The following is a 21,373-nucleotide window of genomic DNA, read 5'->3' as shown; positions in this document are numbered from 1 at the left end:
AAGTAAAGAAAAATGGAAAAAATGTGAAATAGTTTTGTTATGTACTGAATTTGAGAAATAGTGTTTTAAAAAGGAATAAATCATATTCCCAAACTTGATCATTTAATTTGGGTACCTGCCTTTTCTGGTGTACTTCACACCAAGATTCTGCTGTGGTAATATAAGGGTTTTAGAAGAAACAAGAATTCTTGCCTCATCTTTTGGTCTTCCAATGTGTGTGTGTGTGTGTATATATATATATATTCATACAATTCATACAATTCATGGTCTGGTAAATTTTTACAACATTGCTTTTTAGAAATGATCTTGGATTCTAAAAGTACAGCTGTACTCAGGGGACTCATAATTGGTAAACTTAAGTGCTTTCTAGCACTAAATCAAATTTTCCAACACCATCCTCTCTTCTGTAAAGTAAAAAAAATTGATATTTATTAAGAAAATCTGAGTAGGCATTGTGGCACATGCCTGTATTCCCAGCCACTAAGGATGCTGATGCAGGAGAACCACAAGTTTGAAGCCAGCCTCTGCAACTTAGTGAGGAACTAAGAAATTTAGCTATATCAGAAATAAGAAAATACCTAAATAAAAAATCCTGGGGATGTAGCTCAGTGTTAAATTCTCCCTGTGTTCAATTCCCAGTACCAAAAAATAAAAAATAAAAAAAATATTAAATTGAATTTTAACGTAATAAAATAATAATGGGCTAGGGATTTAGTTCAGTGTTAAGGCACCCCTGGGTTCAAAGAAAAAGAGAGAGAGAGAGAGAGAGAGAGAGAGAGAGAGAGAGAGAGAGAGAGAGAGAGATTACTATCTACTTTCCAAAAGTATTTATAAAAGTGCTGTAGGGTTATTGAGGGTGTTGAGAATGAAATGATTTAATTTCTATTAGTTTCTGGGCTTTATTGTTTCTTTGTTTGTTTGTTGTTGTTTTTGGTATTTTACAAAATCCTGATAACTCATGTCTGGTTCTTTTGTAAATGCAGGTTAAAAAATGCAGGTAAAATCTAAATATGTTTCTGTCTCATTTGGGAGAAAACAATGCATGGTTCACTTAAATTTTTTAAAGCTTTTAAAGTTACTTTTCATTTTTTTGGAGAAATAAGGACCATCTGTCCCTGAGAAAAGCTACCCAAGATCCTTCCAAGATGGATCTGAAAGCTGATTACAGACTGAGAGAAAAGTTTCCGGTTTGTTTCACTGTCCTTTGAACACTTCACTGGTATCTACTGCCACCACAAAAATGAGAGAATAATATTGGATTGTTATGTGGCAATGTTCTTGTCAAACATTTACCTGAATTATTATTATTACTATTTTTCCCCCTGCTAAATCTTACAACCAGAAACCCTGAAATCAAGATTGTTTAGAAGTCATGGATGGTTGGATGGTAGAAGCTGACAATGGACAATAATTTGATTTGGCAACTTCATTTTTTCAAGTCCTGTGCACATTTTTATACAAAACAGGGTCCTAATTTGGTGCTGCTCCTTAAAGAATTTTCTTCCACAGTTCTAACTATGAAGAGCAGTCCAGAAGCACTGCTCTCCTGCAGGGAGTTCTTCTAGGTTCTCCCACCAGAAGCTTACTGCACATGGGCTCCACTTGGCTCTCAGACCTATGACTGGAGAGCCATCTCAGTTTTTAGATGAAGTGCACCAAATCACTGGTCCACAAGAAGGACGTGATTTCTGCCCCTGTACCGTGCAAACCATCCTACTTTCTCTACTCTGTTCTGTGTGTTTGAAAATTCTGATTCCTTTACCAAATTAGATGGAACATATTTTTATGTATTTAAAAATTTTTCATATCCTTTGCTCATTTTAATTAACTTGTTGCTTTTGTATGAACTCTTTAAATGTTAAAGCATCTCAACCTGTAATACACTGTATTGTTTTCTAGTTTGTGATTATATATAAAGAAATTACATTTATATACATGCAAAAAATGGTAAATAAATTTAAAATAAAAAGACTTCCTGGAGTGTCATGGTGGAACACACCTGTAATCTCAGTGGCTAGTTTGGCTGAAGCATGAGAATTTTGAGGTCAAAGCCAGCCCCAGAAACGTCAATGCACTAAGCAACTCAGGAATGTCTCTAAATAAAATATAAAGTAAGGCTGGGAATTTGACACAGTGTCCAAGTGCCACTGAGTTAAGTCCTGGGACCACCCTTCTTCAGAAAAAAGAAAGAAAGAAAGAAGGAAAGAGAGAGAGAGAGAGAGAGAGAGAGAGAGAGAGAGAGAGAGAGAGAGAGAGAGAGAAAAGAAGAGAAGAGAAAAGAAGAGAAAAGAAAAGAAAAGAAAAGAAAAGAAAAGAAAAGAAAAGAAAAGAAAAGAAAAGAAAAGAAAAGAAAAGGCTTTCCGGATCCTCCATTGTCCTGAACATTCTGGCTAGTGCCAGAATACTTAATATCCTTTATTTCACTCTTGTGTCAGGCTCACTCCAGACTCAATGGTTTTCTTTAGTCATTTCTACTTATACTTCCTCCCACTGAATTATCTGTGCCAAACACACTCTGATCATGTTTTATCTCCAAGGTCAAATTTTTCTTTCTAACAGTCATCAAGTACACTTTTCAGAACTTATGGCCAAAGTGAATAGTATTTTCCTTCATATTATTTCCTTCATAGTATTTTCCATTAATGAAAGTAAGTGATTTCTCTTACACCTATCTCTTCAACATCTTGCTCTAGAAGTACAAGTTTGCTTTCATGAGAACAGTAAGCTTTCCATAGAGTAGTAATTTGCTTGCTTTCTGGTATGTCCATGATGGCTAGCACATGCTGTTAATAAATAAAAAAGGAAAGATTGCATTCCAATTCATGAGTCACTGAATAAAATACATACTAACCTACAAAAAAATCTCCAATTTCAGTGAAAGCAGCCCACATTGAACTATAGCAAGCTCCAGTACATATGGATTTAATTGTGTAATTTCAGGGGGTGATACATTTCTTTTAATAAACACAGCATTTACATATATATTTTTTTAGTTTATTTTCACCCTGAGAATTGAACCCAAGTGTATTTAACCAAAGAGTTACATGCCCAGATTTTTACTTATTTTTCTTTTGAGACAGGGTGTTCTAAATTACATAGGGCATGGTTAAATTGCTGAGGCTGGCATAGAATGTGAGATCCTTCTGCAAAACTTCCATAGTAGCTGAATTATAGGCAGAAGTGGCGGTCATGCCTAAACATTAACTTTTTAAAAATTTTTTTCAAATTGATATTTAAAAAATAAATGACAAAGTGGAATTCATTGCAATTCTTATTACACATACACAGCACAATTTTTCATATATCTGGTTTCATATAAAATATGTTCACTCCAATTCATGTCTTTATACATGTACTTTGGATAATGATATCCATCATATTTTACCATCCTTGCTGAACCCCTGTCTTTTCCCTTCCCCTTCCCTTCCTCCCTTCTAACCTATCTAGAGTTTATCTATTCTTTCCCTGCCCTCCCTCCCTACCCCACTAGGAATTGGCCTCCTTATATCAGAGAAAACTTCAGCATTTATTTTTTTGTGGATTGGATATCTTCACTTAGCATTATTTTCATTATTTTCCATTTACCTGAAAATGCTAGGAGTTTATTCTCCTTTTTTTGTGAGTAATAATCCATTGTGTATATACGACACATTTTTTTTATCCATTCTTCTACTGAAGGGCATCTAGGTTAGTTCCACAGTTTAGCTATTATGAAATGGGTTGCTATAAACATTGATGTGGCTGTGTCCCTATAGTGTGCTGTTTTTAAGTCCTTTGAGTATACACCAATGAAAGGAATGGCTGGGTTAAATGGTGGTTCCATTTCCAGATTTCCAAGGAATCTCCACACTGCTTTCCACATTGGCTGCATCAATTTGCACTTCCACTGGCAATTTATGAGTGTACCTTTTCCCCCCATATTCTTGCCACCACTTATTGTTGTCTTCATAATAGCTTCCATTCTGACTGGAGTGAGATGAAATCTTAGAGTAGTTTGATTTGCATTTCTATAATTGCTAAAGATGATGAGCATTTTTTCATATATTTGTTGACTGATTGTATATACTCATCTGAGAAGTGTCTGTTCAGTTCCTTGCCTGTTTGTTGATTGGAGTTTTTGGTACTTAATTTTTTGAGTTCTTTACATACCCTAGAGAATAGTAATATATATATATATATATATATATATATATATATATATATATATATATATATATATTACTTTCTTTTCTTATTATTTTAAACATCCTATTAATCCTTTTTTTCTATTTGGCAAAATAAAACACAAACGAATTCAAGGACTATCATTAATATGTAAATATTTTGATGGTATTTTTAATTTTTAATTGATTTTATTATTTTTTATAAATACATGACAACAGTGGAATGCATTTACATTACAATCCTTATTACACATATAGAGCATAATTTTTGTATCTCTGTATATAAAGTATATTCACATCAATTTATGCCATTATACATGTACTTTTTTTGCAATTACAATTCTTAATACACATAAATATAATTTTTCATATTTCTACATATGAGGTAAGTTGACACCCAATTCAAGTCTCCATACATGTACTTTGTATAATGATGACCATAAGTTCCACCATCCTTGCTCATCCCCTCACCCCTCCCTTTCCCACCCACCCCTCTTTCCTATCTAAAATTAATTTAATATTATCATGCTCTCCCTCTCTAGCCCACTATGAATCACCCTCCTGTCTTATATCAGAGAAAACATTTGGCATTTGTTGTTTTTTTTTGGGGGGGAGAATTTGCTCACTTCTGTTAGCATTATGTTCTCCAATGCCATCTATTTACTTGCAAATGCCATGATTTTTTTTAATGCTGAGTAATATTCCCTCCTGTATGAACGCCACATTTTTTATACATTTGTCCACTGAATGATATCTAGGTTGGCTCCACAGTTTAAATATTGTGAATTGTGTTGCTATAAACATTGATGTGGTCCATGTATTTTATCAGATCATAATGGAATAAAATTAGAAATCAACACCAAAACAAAGAATAAAAATTTCTGCATCACATAGAGACTGACCAATATGTGCCTGAATGAACAATGGGTTACAGAGCACATCACAGAGGAGATTAAAAAATTCTTAGAGGTAAATGAGAACACAGACACAACATATCAAAATTTCTGGGGCACTATGAAAGAAGTACTAAGAGGAAAATTCATTGCATGGAGTTCATGAGATGGATTCAAAGTATTTTTTTCTCAGAAAAAGGAATAATCTGTGAGGTGAAGAGGGAGCCTACATCCTGGGAGCAATTTTCCCCCCTAACACATGAGATAGAACACTAATTTCTAGGGTATATGAAGAACTCAAGAAGCCAAGCACCTAAAAAAGGAAAACAATCAACACAAGGGTGAAGAACCTGAACAGACACTTCTCAGAAGAGGATATACAATCAATCAACAAATATATGAAAAAATGTTCATCATCTCTAGCAATCAGAGAAATACAAATCAAAACTGCTCTATGATATCACCTCTCCAGTCAGAATGGCAGCTATTATGAAGACAAACAAAAATAAGTGTTGGTGAGGATATGGGGGAAAAAAAACCACTCATACATTGCTGGCGAGACAGTGAATTGGTGCAGCCAATGTGGAAAGCAGTATGGAGATTCCTTGGAAATCTGAGAATGGAACCATGATTTGACCCAGCCATTCCTTTCCTTGGTGTATACTCAAAGGAATTAAAAACAGCATACTACAGGGACACAGCCACACCAATGTTTATAGCAGCCCAATTCACAATAGCTAAACTGTGGAACCAACCTAGATGCCCTTAAGTAGATGAAATGTATTAAAAAGAATGTGGCACATATACACAATGGGATATTACTCACAATAAAAGATAATAAAATCATAGCATTTGCATGTAAATGAAAAAGAATGCTAAGTGAAGGTAGCCAATCCACAAAAAACAAATGCCAAAGTTTTCTCTGATATAAAAAGGCTAATTCTTAGTGGGGTAGGGAGGGAGGGCAAGGGAAGAATAGATGAACTCTAGATAGGTTAGAAGGGAGGAAAGGAAGGGGAAGGGAAAAGACAGGGGTTCAGCAAGGATGGTAGAATGTGACAGATATCATTATCCAAAGTACATGTATGAAGACATGAATTGGAGTGAACATATTTTATATGCAACCAGAGATATGGAAATTTGTGCTGTATATGGGTAATAAGAATTGTGATGCATTCCTCTGTCATTTATTAAGTTAGCAAATCCCCCCAAAACAAATGCTGAATGTTTTCTCTAATATAAGCGGGGTGACTCAAGTGGGGTAGAGAGGGAGAGCATGGGAGAAAGATTATTTCTAGATAGGAAAGAGGGGTAGGAGGGAAAGGAAGGGAGAAGGGAAATAGCAAGGATAGTGGAAGTGGTGGTCATCATTATACTATAAATATATGAAGATTTGAATTGGGTGTCAATATACCTTATATACAAACAGATATGATAAATTGTGGTATATATGTGTATTAAGAATTGTAATGCAAAAGAGAGAGAGAGAGTACATGTATAGTGGCATAATTTGGTATGAACCTACTTGATATACAGTGTTATGAAAACTTGTGCTGTAAACAATAATAATGAATATAATGCATTCTTTTGTCATATAATAAATAAATAAATAAATAGATGTTTAAAAATAAAATAAATCCAATTCATGTTGAAAGTATTGAAAATACTCCTCATACTTTTTCTTAAATTTCTTTATCTGACATACATAGCTCGTTTCCAAGCTCAGTAAATAGAAAGCCTTGAAAGAAAAGGTATTATAGAGATCAACCTCTAGTTGCAAGACATGTTCTAAAATGCCCTTATGGGGGGCAGTTTTTTAATTTTCTCTTTTAATTTCTTTACTGTCTCTGAATGCAGGGTCTTAAATTCTTGATATGTAAGAATTTTTACCACTGAGATACATTTCCAGCCTTTTTCATTATATATTGAGTCAGGGTCTTTCTAAATTGCCCATGCTGATCTCAAACTTGCAACCCTCCTCCATCAGCCTCCCAAGTAGCATGAACCACCACTGCAGTTCATTCACTGGTCTTTCTTTTCTGGTAGAACTGGGAGTGTTTATTTTCATTCACTATAATTATATTTCAATTCTTAGAATATTGTCCTCAGTTAACACACACAAACACACACACACACACACACACACACATACACACAAATTCCTCACTAAACATTTTGGAGGTAGGAATAAAAAATCTAAAGTAGAAAAATAGGCAGGTGTGGTGGCACATGCTTGTCCTCCTAGTTATTTAGGTTGCTGAGGCAGAAAAATTACAAATTCAAGGACAATCGGACAAATTTAGCATGGCCCTAAACAACTTAGCAACTCCCTGTCTCAAAATAATAAATAAATAAATATGGGTGGGGAATGTAGCTCATTGTTAAAGAACTCCTGCATTCAACTCCCAGTACCATAAATTAAAATATAAAAAGGAAAATTAGAAGAAAGAAAGAAAATAAAGAGGTAAAAATAAATCATATATTTCAAAATTTAAACAAAAGTAAAAGACAAAAGTAAATTATTAAAATTGTGAAGTTATTGTTGTAGAACAAAGTCTTATTTAATGAAATAATTGTTTCAGTTAAAATGTCTCTTTGCAAAACCTAAGTCATGTGAATTTTCTTGCATTTGACCCCAAACCTCATCAAAATTTTTTACTCTACTTCATAAACCTTATCAAGATGATTTTATAGGTCCTTCACACCATTTTCAGAAGAGGTAACCATCAGGGGCCGAGGTCTTAAGTGAATCCCGGGTATTTAAGGAGGGCACTTGTCTGCAGAATGCCTTAACCTCAAAGGTACATCTAAGGAGCTGAATTCTCAGCTGCTAAGCTTTGGACACCTGAGAGTTACTTCTCATGGTGAATACTGACCAATTTTCCAAAACATCCACACTAGGGGTTTCCCATAGCTAATTCTGGTGACTTGGGAATTTAGAGTAAGTACTTTCAAGCTGTATTCTCTCCTAAAAATTCTTTAAATTTACTTTTCAACCTAGTTGGGTTTTTGTTCAAGTAAAAACCTACTTAGTATTTCTTGGTTATAATATATATAATTACAGCAATTTTAATAAGTGATATGAGTGATTTCCATTCTATTCCCTTGTGCTTTATTAAATTTTGCAGGTTTTAAATAACATATTTCTGCAATTTTATCAATTTTGTAACCCATAAATTGTTTATAATATTCAGTATACTGAATGTATGCAATAGTCTTTGTGCACATCAATTTAAATTTAGGGCAGGGAATGTGGGTCCAGGGAGTGAACTCAAAGGTTCTCAACCACTAAGCCACATTTCCAGTCTTATTTTTTATTTTATTGAGGGTCTGACTGAATTCCTTATTACCTCACTTTGACAGATGCAGACTTTGACCTCAAGACTCCTGCCTTAGCCTCCAGAGCATCTGGGATTATAGATGTGTTCCACCACCCTTGGTTTCAAATTTTAATGTATACTTTTGATAGTAAAACCCTTGATGTAAAAGTCCTACATGTTGTCTCTATACAACATTCATTTCCCAAAATAGTTGAAATGTTTTCCACTATGTGCACCAAATTGCAGAAATTTCCAAGTGGAAAAACTGATCACTACAGAAAAATACTAGAAATTAACATGAATTTATCATGCTTCATCAATTGCATCTCTAAACTAAAGTGGAGTTTCTCAAATCTAGTATATAATGCACCAATGTTAACATTGTTAATTTATGATATCTCTTTCTCACTAATTTTTCTTTCTTTTTTTTATTGTACTCAGGAATAATTTACCACTGTATTACAACCCATTTTGAAATGGTCTCACTGAGGTGCCAAGGCTAGCCATAAACTTAGTTTTCTTGCGACTCAGTTAGTGACCCAGTCTCCCCAGTAGCTGGGATAGTAGGCATGCACCATTGCACTGGGCTCTCCAGTTGATTTTGTTATAAATAACAATAGATTAATTATTGATGATTATTACTTCAGCATTCATACACATCACCTCAAAATATGAAGGTACTCTGATGGTCAGAACTGATTATGAGGAAAATTACTTTCTGTAATAAAAAGTAATAGAAAAAATTGTCTTTTTAATTTCCTCTTCAGTCCTGGGTTTAAATCTCAAAACCTTACATGTGCTGGGCAAGTAATTACATCCCCAGTCTTACATTCTAATTTTAAAAATTTAAAAATTTATTTCTTTATTGGTACTGGGGATCGGACATAGTGTTGCTCTACAACTGAGTTACATAAATAACATGACTTGGTGGCCATGCCAATAATCCTAGTTATTCAGCATATAGAAACAGGAGAATCCCAACTTTCACACAACTCTGGGCAACTTAGCAAGACATTATCCTTTTTCTGTTTGTGTGTTTATGGGGCTTGGGATAGTGCTCATGGTAAATGCTTGCCTACCATATATTCAAATTGGGTTCAATTCCCATGCTGAATATAAAAATAAACATATTGTCAAAATATGCAGAATTGGGTCAGATGGGGAACACTAGGAACATGGGCTACTTATATTGCAAGCTGGACCCATTCATAGTGAGGTTATGTAACAACTGCCTTCTCAAAAAATTAACTGCATTATCTAGGATTCCTTCAAATAATAATAAAAATAATAATAATAATAATTATAATTATTATTATTATTATTATTTGCTTCTGATGATATCCCACATAACAAAATTAATTTAGCCTAATTTGTAATAATCTGACTTTCTTCTAACTCAAGATTGCTCTTCTCCAAAACACTGCCTTTTTTCAGTACACAAAGGATGAAACCTACAAGACTGTCTTCTCTAATGCTAAAAACTATGATTAAGTTGCAGAAAAACTTTTTAAAGGAAATGGATCCATTATGGAAAATGAGTCAAGAGATGCAAGATAATCTAAATGAGGAAGTTCACAAAACTCATTTCTTCATGGTAAATATGAAAATGTTTATTTTTAATGCAAACTAAAATGATGCTGTCAGCTCACTTGAGTTATCATTGGAGGATAGCATCTTCCTCTCAGAAGAAGCAGGAATTCTGGTAATATTACAAATTAACTGGCGAACACAAGCTAATGTGAAGAATACTACCAATTTGTTGGGGTGAGTGAGTCATGACTGGTATTACTTGTCCAACTTTGAAGGTTTGGATAAATCCTCCCTGACACTGAGGGTAAGACAGTAATGAAGTACTTAGTTTGAAAGAGAGGAGAAATACAGATTTTTAACTACGGCAAAGTTGAGTTGGGGTCTTTTAAAGTAAAATATAGTGTTATATAATTATTTAAAAATCATCAGAAGAATCAAAGGAATAAAAGAAAAGAAAGAAGGTTTATATAAAAGAGGTAAACTAATTCAGATAAAATAATGCATTAAGATCCATGAAGAGACATAATAAGGAGATAGCCTGAGATCCTTCAGAGGTCTTGATTTAAACAGCAGAGAGGAAAGAAACTGAGAAAGAAATCATCACAAAACTCCACTGAGGTAAAATGTAAAATGCTGCACCCGAATTGGCAACCACAACTGCTATCTCAACTCTGAAATAGAATAATCAGCAAACAGAAGAAAAGTGGTTCGAGCTCAGGAGATTCAGAGGCTCAGTACTGCATGAGGAATCATACCTCAGACAATGGCGACCTGTGATGAATGATTAATTGTTGTATGTGTATATTTTCAAAAACTTAATTACTCTATAAAAATTCTTCTAAAATTTGCCTTTTTGACTATCTAAATGTGTCATGGAGCATAGACACATAGATATTTGTGTTAAAACTTTTCAAATTTTACTTTAAAATATTTTATATTTAAAAGAAAAGTTAAAAATGTGATATACTGACTTAATATGTATTTGTATTTCTATGGCCACTTTTCTTTTCCTCTAAAATATTCATACATTTTCATGAGACAGTTTCCTAGCATTGGAAGCTTATATTGGTAAGTTATTATGAACTAAAGTCAGACATTTTTAAAATGTTTTGAATTACACCGGCTTGTACATAAATATCCTATTTTCTATTCCAGGATCCAACCTAGAATCAAACATTGAGTTTACTCTGATATCTCTTTTGGTTTCATTTGAAAGAGCTTTTTTTTCTTACTTTTTATGACTTTCACATAAATACTTGTCAGGCTTTTTGTAAAAGGAGAAATACTTGTCAGGCTTTTTCTAAAAGGACCCTCAATTTTGGTTTGTAGATGTTTTTCTCATGAATTGACTAGAGTTATAGGTTCACAGAGGAAGAACACAGGGGCAAAATTCTCTCCTCATTATATTATAAGTATATGATATCCACATATTTTGTTTATTAAATTAAGTTCATTGGTTATAAAAAATGTATCATTCTGACAGAGGATATGGATAATGATTGAGGCTATACAGTTGTGTATATACAGAAGGAGCAGAGAATATGTGTAAATTTTTTTATTTCCTCTCAGTTTTGCAGTTAACATAAAACTTCTTTAAAAATAGTAAGGAAGTCAGGACCTAATCAAAAATGTTAAATATTTAGGCCATATTTTTTTCTCTTACGTACAGGGTATTTGGTCCAATTCCTAGGTCCTTAATCCACTTCAAGTTAAGCTTTTTGCATGGTGAGAGATATTGGTTTAATTTCATTTTGTTGCATTGGGATTTCCATTTTGCCCAGTACCATTTGTTGAAAGGGCTATATTTTCTCCAATGTATGTTTTCAGTGGTTTTGTCTACTATGAAATAACTGTATTTATGTGGTCTTCTGTCTGTGTCTTCTGTTCTGTACCATTGGTCTACAAGTCTACTTTGGTACCAGTACCATGCCACTTTTGTTACTATGGCTTTGTAGTATAGTATATCTTATGATGCATGCTGATTTACTTTTCTTGGAAAGGATTGCCTTGACTATTCTGAGTCTCTTAGTTTTTCAAATGATTTTCATGATCGCTTTTTCTATTTCTATGAAGAATATTGTTGGAATTTTAATTGCGATCGAATTAAATCTATATAATGATTTTGGTAGTAAGGCCATTTTGACAATATTAATTCTTCCTACCCAAAAGCATGGAAGATATTTCCATCTTCTACAATATTCTCCAAAGTCTTTGTTTAGTGTTCTTTAGTGTTCATTTGTAGGTCTTCCTGAGAAGTGAATGCTGACACATAATGGGGGTGAGGTACAAGAATGGAAGAACTTTGATTGAGCAAAGGGGAGGGAAGGTAGGGGAGGGAGAATGTTGGTAGGAAAGATGGTGGAATGAGATGAACATCATTACCCTGGGTACATGTATGAATGCACATGTGAAATAACTACATTGTATACAGCCAGAGAAATGAAAATCTGTGCTCTATATATGTACAATAAATAGAAATGCATTCTGCTATAATTTATAAGTAATTAGAATAAAAAATAAAATTAGTGAAGAAAATTAAGGAAATAAAAATAGTTAAGGAAAAAGAAGGGAAAGTGAAAAGGCCAACTTTACTGGCTTCACTAAAAAATGGCTTATTTTCCTGAGTGTGGGAAAGAGTTTTCTTTTTTTATTCCCTAAGAATAAATAAATTAGAATGTCTTAGATCATCAGGAATGTAAAAACATCAAAATGATATGTCTAGTGTGGACAAACAGTTCTTCCTTTGATGTAAAAATTCTTCCTACAAATTGCTACTGAGCATGTATCATAAAATTATGTAATTTTCTAAATTCTAACAAACTCACAAAACATGCAATTGAGTTACTAAATTGCTGAAATTAAAAAATATGTACCACAATGCTTGACTCAAGTCAAAAATACTGAAGAAATACTAAAGTATAGTGTTGTTGACTTTTACTGGGAAGGGCTGCCTGAATTACAGAATTCCTTAACATAGAGTTTTCTGACTTATCCCTGATCATTTGTAGCCAGTATGAACCAAAGTTCTGACTGGGAAATTCAAAATGACAGCAGGGTACTGCCAAATAAGAGAACGCTTGGTAACATTCACAAAACTCATACTTCCACTCTCAAAAATCAAAAAACACACCAACCTAGCCCTGAAATTTCTGTCTGTAGTGAGGAAACATAGGGGGGGTGGTCAAGACATTGTGGTGATCATCCTCCTTCACAAAGAGGAGAAGAAACATATCTTTGGAGAGTCAGTGTGCCATTCTTGCTTACCCAGAAATTCCTTGCAGATTCCTAGATCCTTGTCCAAAGAGTCCTTCATACCAATTTCCAGTAATATTTCTCAGGGAACTCTTTGCTCCCCATACAGCAAAATAGTTAGAACTATCAGAATTCAAACACGAGTCTGGATGGACATGCTCAAATCTCAGACTTCTCACATCATCAAATAGCTTGATATGATGATCAGTTATTGCATTTTTGGAGAAATTTTCACTGTGGAAAGAAGATAATATTCCAGTCAAAATCATCTTTTAAATTCCTCTTAGATGAGGAGAGGCAGGTTAGAAGGCAGAAGTAATGGCATACTTGTGTCTGGAGTATATTGCATGGGTTCCAGAACACCTACAGCAGAAACAAGAGCCCAATCACAATGAAAACACTGCTAAAATATGGAATTTGTAACAAAAAGAGTGATTATGCCTACTTCTAGCTCATTGCCTTTCATTTTATCTAAGAACTGGAGGTCTGCATTGTCACTAAGTTCAAAAAATTATCTACTTGCTCTGGTTCCTATTTAGGTCTACCATGGAAATCGATATACTGCCTCAACATTCATCAACTCATTTTATTTTTGATGCTCATGAAGTATTGCTCTGTGAATTCAGTTATTTTATGTTTGTTCATGCATTTTATTACATTAAATTTAATACAGTTTTATATGTTACATTTAATATAATACATGTGAAATATTCAATTACTAAGCCATTTTAGGTGAAAATATTTAAATAATGTCCATCACTAAATGCACTGAATTCTGAGCTAATTTATAATTGTCTGACTTATTTAAATGAATTTGTGTCTATACCCTGAATCACATTCATTATTATACCACCCTGCACTTATATTTTTCTGATTTAATAATGGTAACCAGATCACTAAATGTGATTATAGATACCAATTGACAGGCCATTTCCTTTTGGGATATTAAAGGTTAATAAAGTTAAAGATTTCCCACAGAAAATCATTACTGAAGGGCACTATACTGTGTTCCCATCAGTGGACTGATACTCGCCTTGGAAGCAGTTGAGCCTGTCTATCAGTCCAGTGATGGTCTGGGCAGGAAGTGCTGGCTTTATAGGCTGAGGCATGTGCAGCTGCACTGACTCACTCCTGTAAGGAGGAAGAGGACATGAATCTTCTCATGTAAAAGATGTCATCACAGTTTTTAAAGAACTAAACAACCATTCCATTGAAAATATTTCTTGAAAACCTTTTCTCATCAGAGTGTACCTCTATGATCATGAGAAGGGACTCTTCCTAGGAGTCTTTCTTACTTTATTTGCCTTTTAACAACTCATTCTCAAAGGTGCCTGTTTCATTTCCTAACTAGGAAAAACTATCCCATGCACCTGAGTGTTTCTGATTTACAATGTATAATCATACAGTGTTGTATTTATGAATGCAGGCATTCAGCCCAGCGAAATATACATCCATCAAAAACAGGGGAAAAGAGAAGCTAACATCTGATAAAGGGAACAGGAAATCATATTCATACAATCATATGCACACACAGTTGATTATTATCTACATAAAGTATTTCTTCACTTTTTTAGAAACAGCTTGATCTTTTTCATAGCTCACAGGTTGCCCTAGTTGCACTAAAAACTAAACTTACATTGTCAATAGATCTTCCAAGTCCTGCAAAAAAGGGCTTAGATTTCTTAAGAAATATGATGGCATTTTGTTTTTTGGAAAGTTCAAGTAAGTATCTAATATCATCATAGCAACCCTTGTTATAAATTCATTTTCATAACTCTGGACAATACTGGTAAAGCATATTTGAAGAAACTGAATTCTTCAAGAATTCAGTGCCCAGAGGGTGAGAAAAGAGTGAGTAGGAAGGACCTGTGTAGCACAGAGTAGATAATGTCTCTAATGAGGGCATATCAAACCCACAACTTCTAAACAGAATTAAGGAACCATTAGCTTTTCCAAAATTTCTTCATATTATCCAGTGGTAGGAAAAAATGGAATGCTCATGAATAAATGGTTATTTTCTGGTTCTTAGGGAAGCAAGCTTCAAAACAACAATTTAAGAAGTAAACATTTGCTAGGACAGCTACTCACAAAATTTCATAAATTTTGCTTATTTGTAGTCAGAATAGAAGTTAAACTTTACCTAGATTATATCTAAGGATGAAAGAAGTCCCATAATTGATACAGGAGATGTAAAAATTTAGATGTGGCACCAAATAATGTGGTCAAAATTGAGAATTTCAGATTACATAAAACACTTTCACCTTCATCTCAGTGCTTACCTGGAGAAGTTCAACATACGGTTTATGTGATGTTCTCACCAGCTTCTTATGTATTTTTCTGAGTTGTTTCTTCTTTTGAACCATTTTGGGTTTGCTTTTTTTGAGATGCTCTAAAATTCATTTGATTTCCTTTTTAAGACTCTACATGTAGTTTATCTTCTTCATGAAGAATGGGATACAGTTACTTATATCCAGCCCTCTTCCTATAGATGCATGTAGCACTGTAGGGATAGGTTATCTAGATCACATTTCCACATGATTTTATCGTCCTCCACTTAAACCTTATTTTTGGCCAATACCTTTTATCAGTATTTTACATATACCATAAATTCATATCTACCAATTTCTCAGAAATTGCATTTGTACTCCTCTTTAATCTTGATTGTTCTTCTATTCTTTATAATGATGGAAATTACCAAGCCATCTTTTTATCTGCTTTTATACAATTTTATCTGCTACAAGAGTGTGTAAAATATCCAAAGGAAAATTTTTAATTGATAATTTATCCTCCCACATATAAAAGTAATTAGAATTTATAGATGAGTCACACTTCATTATATTAAATAGTCTCATCTATGGTAAGTAAATAATTTTAATCTCAAACCTCCCTACAACACTGCTTGGTCATTTGTTTGACCAGCATAGTGAAATTTTACTTTGAGGATTAGAACCCACCAGAAAAGCTATGCCTAATATCCTTACACTATGATGTTAAAGTTACTATAGAAAAATTTCTTGTATGTTTGTTTCAAGCTGAGTGTTAGAAAATAGACTTAGACTTACCATCCATGGACTAATAATTTCGTTCTCTTCATTTAGATTTTTTCTGATTTACATGGATCTTTTCCCATAATCTTTTTTTGCTTTAGCAGCTTCTTATATATATATCTAAATTAAAACAGTTGAGAAGATAATACATTTGTTTTCATCTCACAATGATAGATCAACAAATAAGATATAAGTACTTTAGTAGGAAGAAAAAATTTGTAATACTTTCTTTTTTTACCTTTGGTGATTATGAATTTTAGATTTCAGGCTGAAAAAGTGCAAAATGTAATGTAGCCAGGGATAGTGATATATAGTTTTCAGGTAGTGTGGCAATTGGCATCAGAATTGGGATTTTTCTGATGCTCTCCCATAATAATTTCAAAGCACTTCATGTGATTTATTCCTTTGTGTTAGTACATATGCATGCTATATAGAAATATTTTGTATTTATTATTTTAGTATCCTGTAAATCTTTTGAAATGAGAACTTTCTAATGTCTTAGTGTTAAACTCAAAATTAAAGTAGCCATGTACCTTATCAATAGCCCTGTCGAAGCAAGCTTCACTAGGGCAGGTATATTTGTATACTTTATTTATTGCTTACACATTTGGTATTTTGCTTTTTCCTTTATACTAATTATGTAGCATGCAGTAAAGAACAGAGCAATCATCATCAAGATCCTCATCTTTGTTATAATCCCTGAGCTCTCTAACTCACTTACCTTGTACTCCTCAGCAGCCCCTTCTATTGAAGAAAATTCCTGAGCCCTGTGCTCTTGAGTGCTGGAGCAGAGCAAATACAGCAAGGGCTTTTCCTCTTCACAGAACATCTTCTTTTTCTCTTTGTGGATCACACACATTGGTCTTCAGAACTCAGGAATTTCCAGAGACTGGCTTTTCTGGAAGTAGACATCAAATTCTTCAGAAGAATATTGTTTTTGACATATTTTTGTTGTGATGGCTCTCTGCACACAGGACAACAGGCAGGAGTTTGGGCTTGTTCCCAGGAAAGGCAGAGAAAGGGCCAACAAAATCTGAGCTCATTGCCTATGGTGGCTGGGTCCATAAAGTAGTTCAGGCACATGGAGCAGGTGCATTCTTTCTTGAAGGCTGGTGAGATTTCTAAGTCCCTTTTCTGAGGGAATAATATCAATAGATTTTATTCATCTATCTTCAAAGAGAAAAAGTCCTGAATAAAATTTTACTCAAGTTCTTATTGAATAGCACATTTCTGCCTATGGCAAAATAGACTTCCTTTTATATAATACAAAAAAATAATAAATAAACAGATAACACAAATAAATTATGAATTTAAGAGAATATCACTCTCTACCATGTCTAAACTATTACAAAGCAGCACTTTACACTGTGAAAATATGTAATTATTTTAATCTGTTCCAGAAAAAAGGCATCATTTATAAGTTTATTTAGCTAAAGATTTCGGTTCTCATTTCTACAGTGGTTGAATTTCTAGAATTATGAGGGACAGAATATTCCTAAACATATTTTTAGATCTACAATTGCAAAATTACAAGTTATCTGGAAACTAATTTCTGAGTCCTTATAAAATACAGAGGACCAACAAGGGAATACACAACTAACAAAATTAAATTAATTATTACTATAATTCCAAAGAATATCCAAGCCAAGAAAGAAGAAGAATGATAATTTATACTAAGTAAAGAAACAGCATCATTTCATAGAGATAACCTAATTTGATAATCATTTAAAATATGAAATTTGACTTGATTTGGCTTGGGAAAGTAGCTACAGTTCCACTATAAATTGTGTGCTTACCTAATCAGTGGGTCCATGGTTTCACCAGTGCTTGTTGCAGAAGGGAAAATATGAAGTCAGCTCCAGGATTACGTGCTCAAGTTGTAGAGGATGTAGATTAAAAATATCACCTTATCTAATCTTCATAAATAAAGCTCCACAGGCTCACCAACCATCACTGATTTAAAACAAAACAAAACAAAACAAAAAGTGAATCTTCAGTTTCAGATTGTATTTAATTTTTTTAGTTTTGTTGTTTTAATTTTTTTATTTTAAAAACATAGAAAGAGGATGTCATCAATATATGATTTTTAGTAAATACCTTTGATCATTTATAAATATTTTGCCTGAGGTTGATTTTAGTTTTATTCTGTCACTATGAGAGGGATTTAGTTTACAAATTTTATTTTACTCACCAACTGTGGAGGTCAATCCTATATTCCTAGCTGGGCAAGCTGAGGCAGGTGGCTCAGCAATTCAAACCCCAGCCTCAGCAATTAGTAAGGTCCTAAGCAAGTCAGAAAGGACCTATCTCTAATTAAAGTGTAAAAAAGAGCTGGAAAGTGTCTCAGTGGCTAAGTGCCCTGTGTTCAATCCCTGGTATACATAGACACACACAAAAAGAAAAGAATTTTGTTTTTTACACTTCAATCTAACGCTTTCCAGTAAGAGACCTAGGGTCCTGCCTTGAAAACGCTTCTTAAGAAATGCCACATATTCAGTGTAATCGGCAAGAGCTGATGAGGCCACATCCTCCAACCCATCCTGTTTGAAATGCAAAAGGTACCACCTGGAAGCCTCTACAGACTCTTTGTACACTGGCTGTGCTTTCCTAGAACTTCCCTTATACACAGATTAGTATCAAGAATGAATTTGTTCAATTGTTTCTCATCATGATCTGAGGATGTAAAATCAAGACTTTTGAAAATACCATATGGTATGAAAACCCAAGCTTTGGCTTCTAATACAAGAATCCTGGGATTTAAGGGAGAGTGGTCAGGAGAAGTAACTGCCCTGAAATTTCCTGAGCTACAAAGGCATTAGGCTTCCCAAGAGGCGCTGGTTTTTTCCTCAGATTTTCAAAGTGTTACATGAGGAAAGCTCCTCATTTCTAGAGACCTCAAGTGTTCACATTTGCTAAATTTCTTCCCTAAAAGAGAAATCAAGGAGATACAAGCTCTAAGACACTGGCTTGGGCAGCCATACTTTCCATCTGGAAGGTGCAGTGTGATCACAGTGATTTCTGACACCTTGGATAAAGCAGTTATATAAAAGGCAAAAAATTTGAGACAGCTGCTGTCCACAGGGGTTTATGTCATAATCCCAGGTACTCAGGAGGCTGAGGCTACAAGGAAGCATAAAGAATTTAAGGCCAGACTGCAAAAATGAGCAAGATGATTTAAAAAAAATGTTTGGGAGGGCTGGTTATTATCAGTACAAGCTTTGCTTACACAAAATAAGCATACAAGATTGTCAAAGGAAAATAATAAACATTACTTACTTACCTCTTAGCAACACATTTTCTAGGAAAAAACAATTTGATGATACATAGTATGTAGAATTACAGTTAAGTATTGAAGAAAAAGATGATGGGTAAAGTAACAACCTCTAGAGTTTGTTCTTAGCTGACTTTCCAAGGATGTCAGTAAAGATATGACAGAAAAGATGTCAGATTGTTCTGAACTTCGACTGAAGCAGTGCTTTCTTCTCTCCATAGTGGAATCTTCCCTGGCTGGGTGAGGTGAGTCACACTTGTAATCCCATCAACTCAGGAGGCTGAGACGGGAGGATCCAAAGTGTGAGGGCAGCATCAGCAATTGAGGGAGAGATTATCACAAAATACAAAACATTAATGACAGAGATGTAGCTTAGGGTTAACCATACTGAGTTTATTCCCCAGTACCACAAAACAAGGAAAAACTTCACTGAAGTATTTAACTACTCCAGGTCTCTAAAAACAAAGGAGATCTTCAAAGAATGGGTATATAAAAACCACAGGAATTTTTCATTATAATCTTCTAACATTTTGTAAACTGATTTTTCAATTATTTTGTTGGTTTCATTGTTTTGTTTTTTGGTACTGGGGATTATACCCAGGGACATTTTACCCTTGATCTACCTCAGACATTTTTATTTTGTTTCTGAAATAGGGTCTCACTTAATTGCTGAGGGCCTCTCTAAATTGTCAAGGCTGTCCTTAAAATCTGTGATCTTCCTGTCTCAGCCTTGAGTCAATGAGATGACAGGCATTCATCACTGGGACTGGATTTTATTTTTCATTTCTTAATAGAATTACAGTAATATAAAGTTACTTATGGATGTTTCCCAAATTCCTTTGGAAATGGATTAGAGATGCATAAATTAGATGAAGGTTATCCAAGTGGATGGGGGTAAGGGAACACATGAGCAAAAAGTTGATCTTCAAGGTTAAATTGAAGGAGCTGGGAGCAGTGGTGTGTGCCTGTCAATCCAGCTGCTAAGGAGGCTGAAGCAGGAGAATTGCAATTTCAAAGACAGCCTAAGCAATTTAGCATGACTCTGTATCAAAATTAAAAAAGAAAAAGAAAAATGGCTAGGAAAGTAGATTAGTGGTTAAGTGCCTCTAGGTTCAATTCCTGGTTCAAAAAATATAATAATAATAATAATAATAATAATAATAATAATAATAATAATATAAAATTATAATAATAATAATAATTGAAGAAAATAATTATCATTAATCTTTTTTTCATATTACATTTCTTTCCAGTTCCACTTTTATATAAATTTTATTTCTGTTTTTCAAAATTGTACTTACTTAGAATTTCTCAATTAAGAAAATACTGAGTTTAAACTCCCACTTAAACCAAAGACATCCTTGTAAATTTCTGAGTTTTCAATTGAAAGATTTTGAGGACTCAAAACTTTATATGCATTAGGTGACTGGCCTCAACCTTATTTTATTCCCCATAACCTTTACAAGTATTGACCAGAAAATTTGAAAATGGGAAATTAAATCTCATTAAAGAAATTTGACACTTAAATATGTTCTCAAATTTTAATTTTTCACTATACTTGTATATAGTTAAATGTTTTTTAAAATGTATATTCTTTTAACTAAAATAAATAGGTGTTCACTAATTTGAACTTGTCCTCAAGTGTCCAAACCAAAATAGAGTCACTTGTACAAATGTTCCTCACCACGAAACAAAAACCAAATAGTTTATTTGACCTTTTGAGAAACTCTGGAGAATGGCCAATCACCTAAACAGACCAGTTTTTGCCAACACAGTAAGAGAATATTCTGTGTGTTAATCCTTATGAGGAAAGTAAGGTGATATTAACCATTCTGCTTTGTCTTATGCCCTTCCCCAACTTCTGTTCAAATTATCTTATAAAAACTGGGTATAATGC

The 21,373-nt window shown here is 33.8% G+C and overlaps 1 pseudogene; it reads right to left on the bottom strand.

The window, feature by feature from the left end:
• LOC101955552 (tripartite motif-containing protein 43-like) overlaps nt 1–21,373 on the bottom strand; it is a 152,672-nt pseudogene that overhangs the window by 67,814 nt on the left and 63,485 nt on the right.

Source organism: Ictidomys tridecemlineatus, chromosome 11 (genome assembly GCF_052094955.1).
Source record: "Ictidomys tridecemlineatus isolate mIctTri1 chromosome 11, mIctTri1.hap1, whole genome shotgun sequence".
NCBI lineage: Eukaryota > Metazoa > Chordata > Mammalia > Rodentia > Sciuridae > Ictidomys > Ictidomys tridecemlineatus.
Note: the sequence above shows the minus strand (reverse complement) of the source record. Positions and strands in the feature narration are given on the sequence as shown.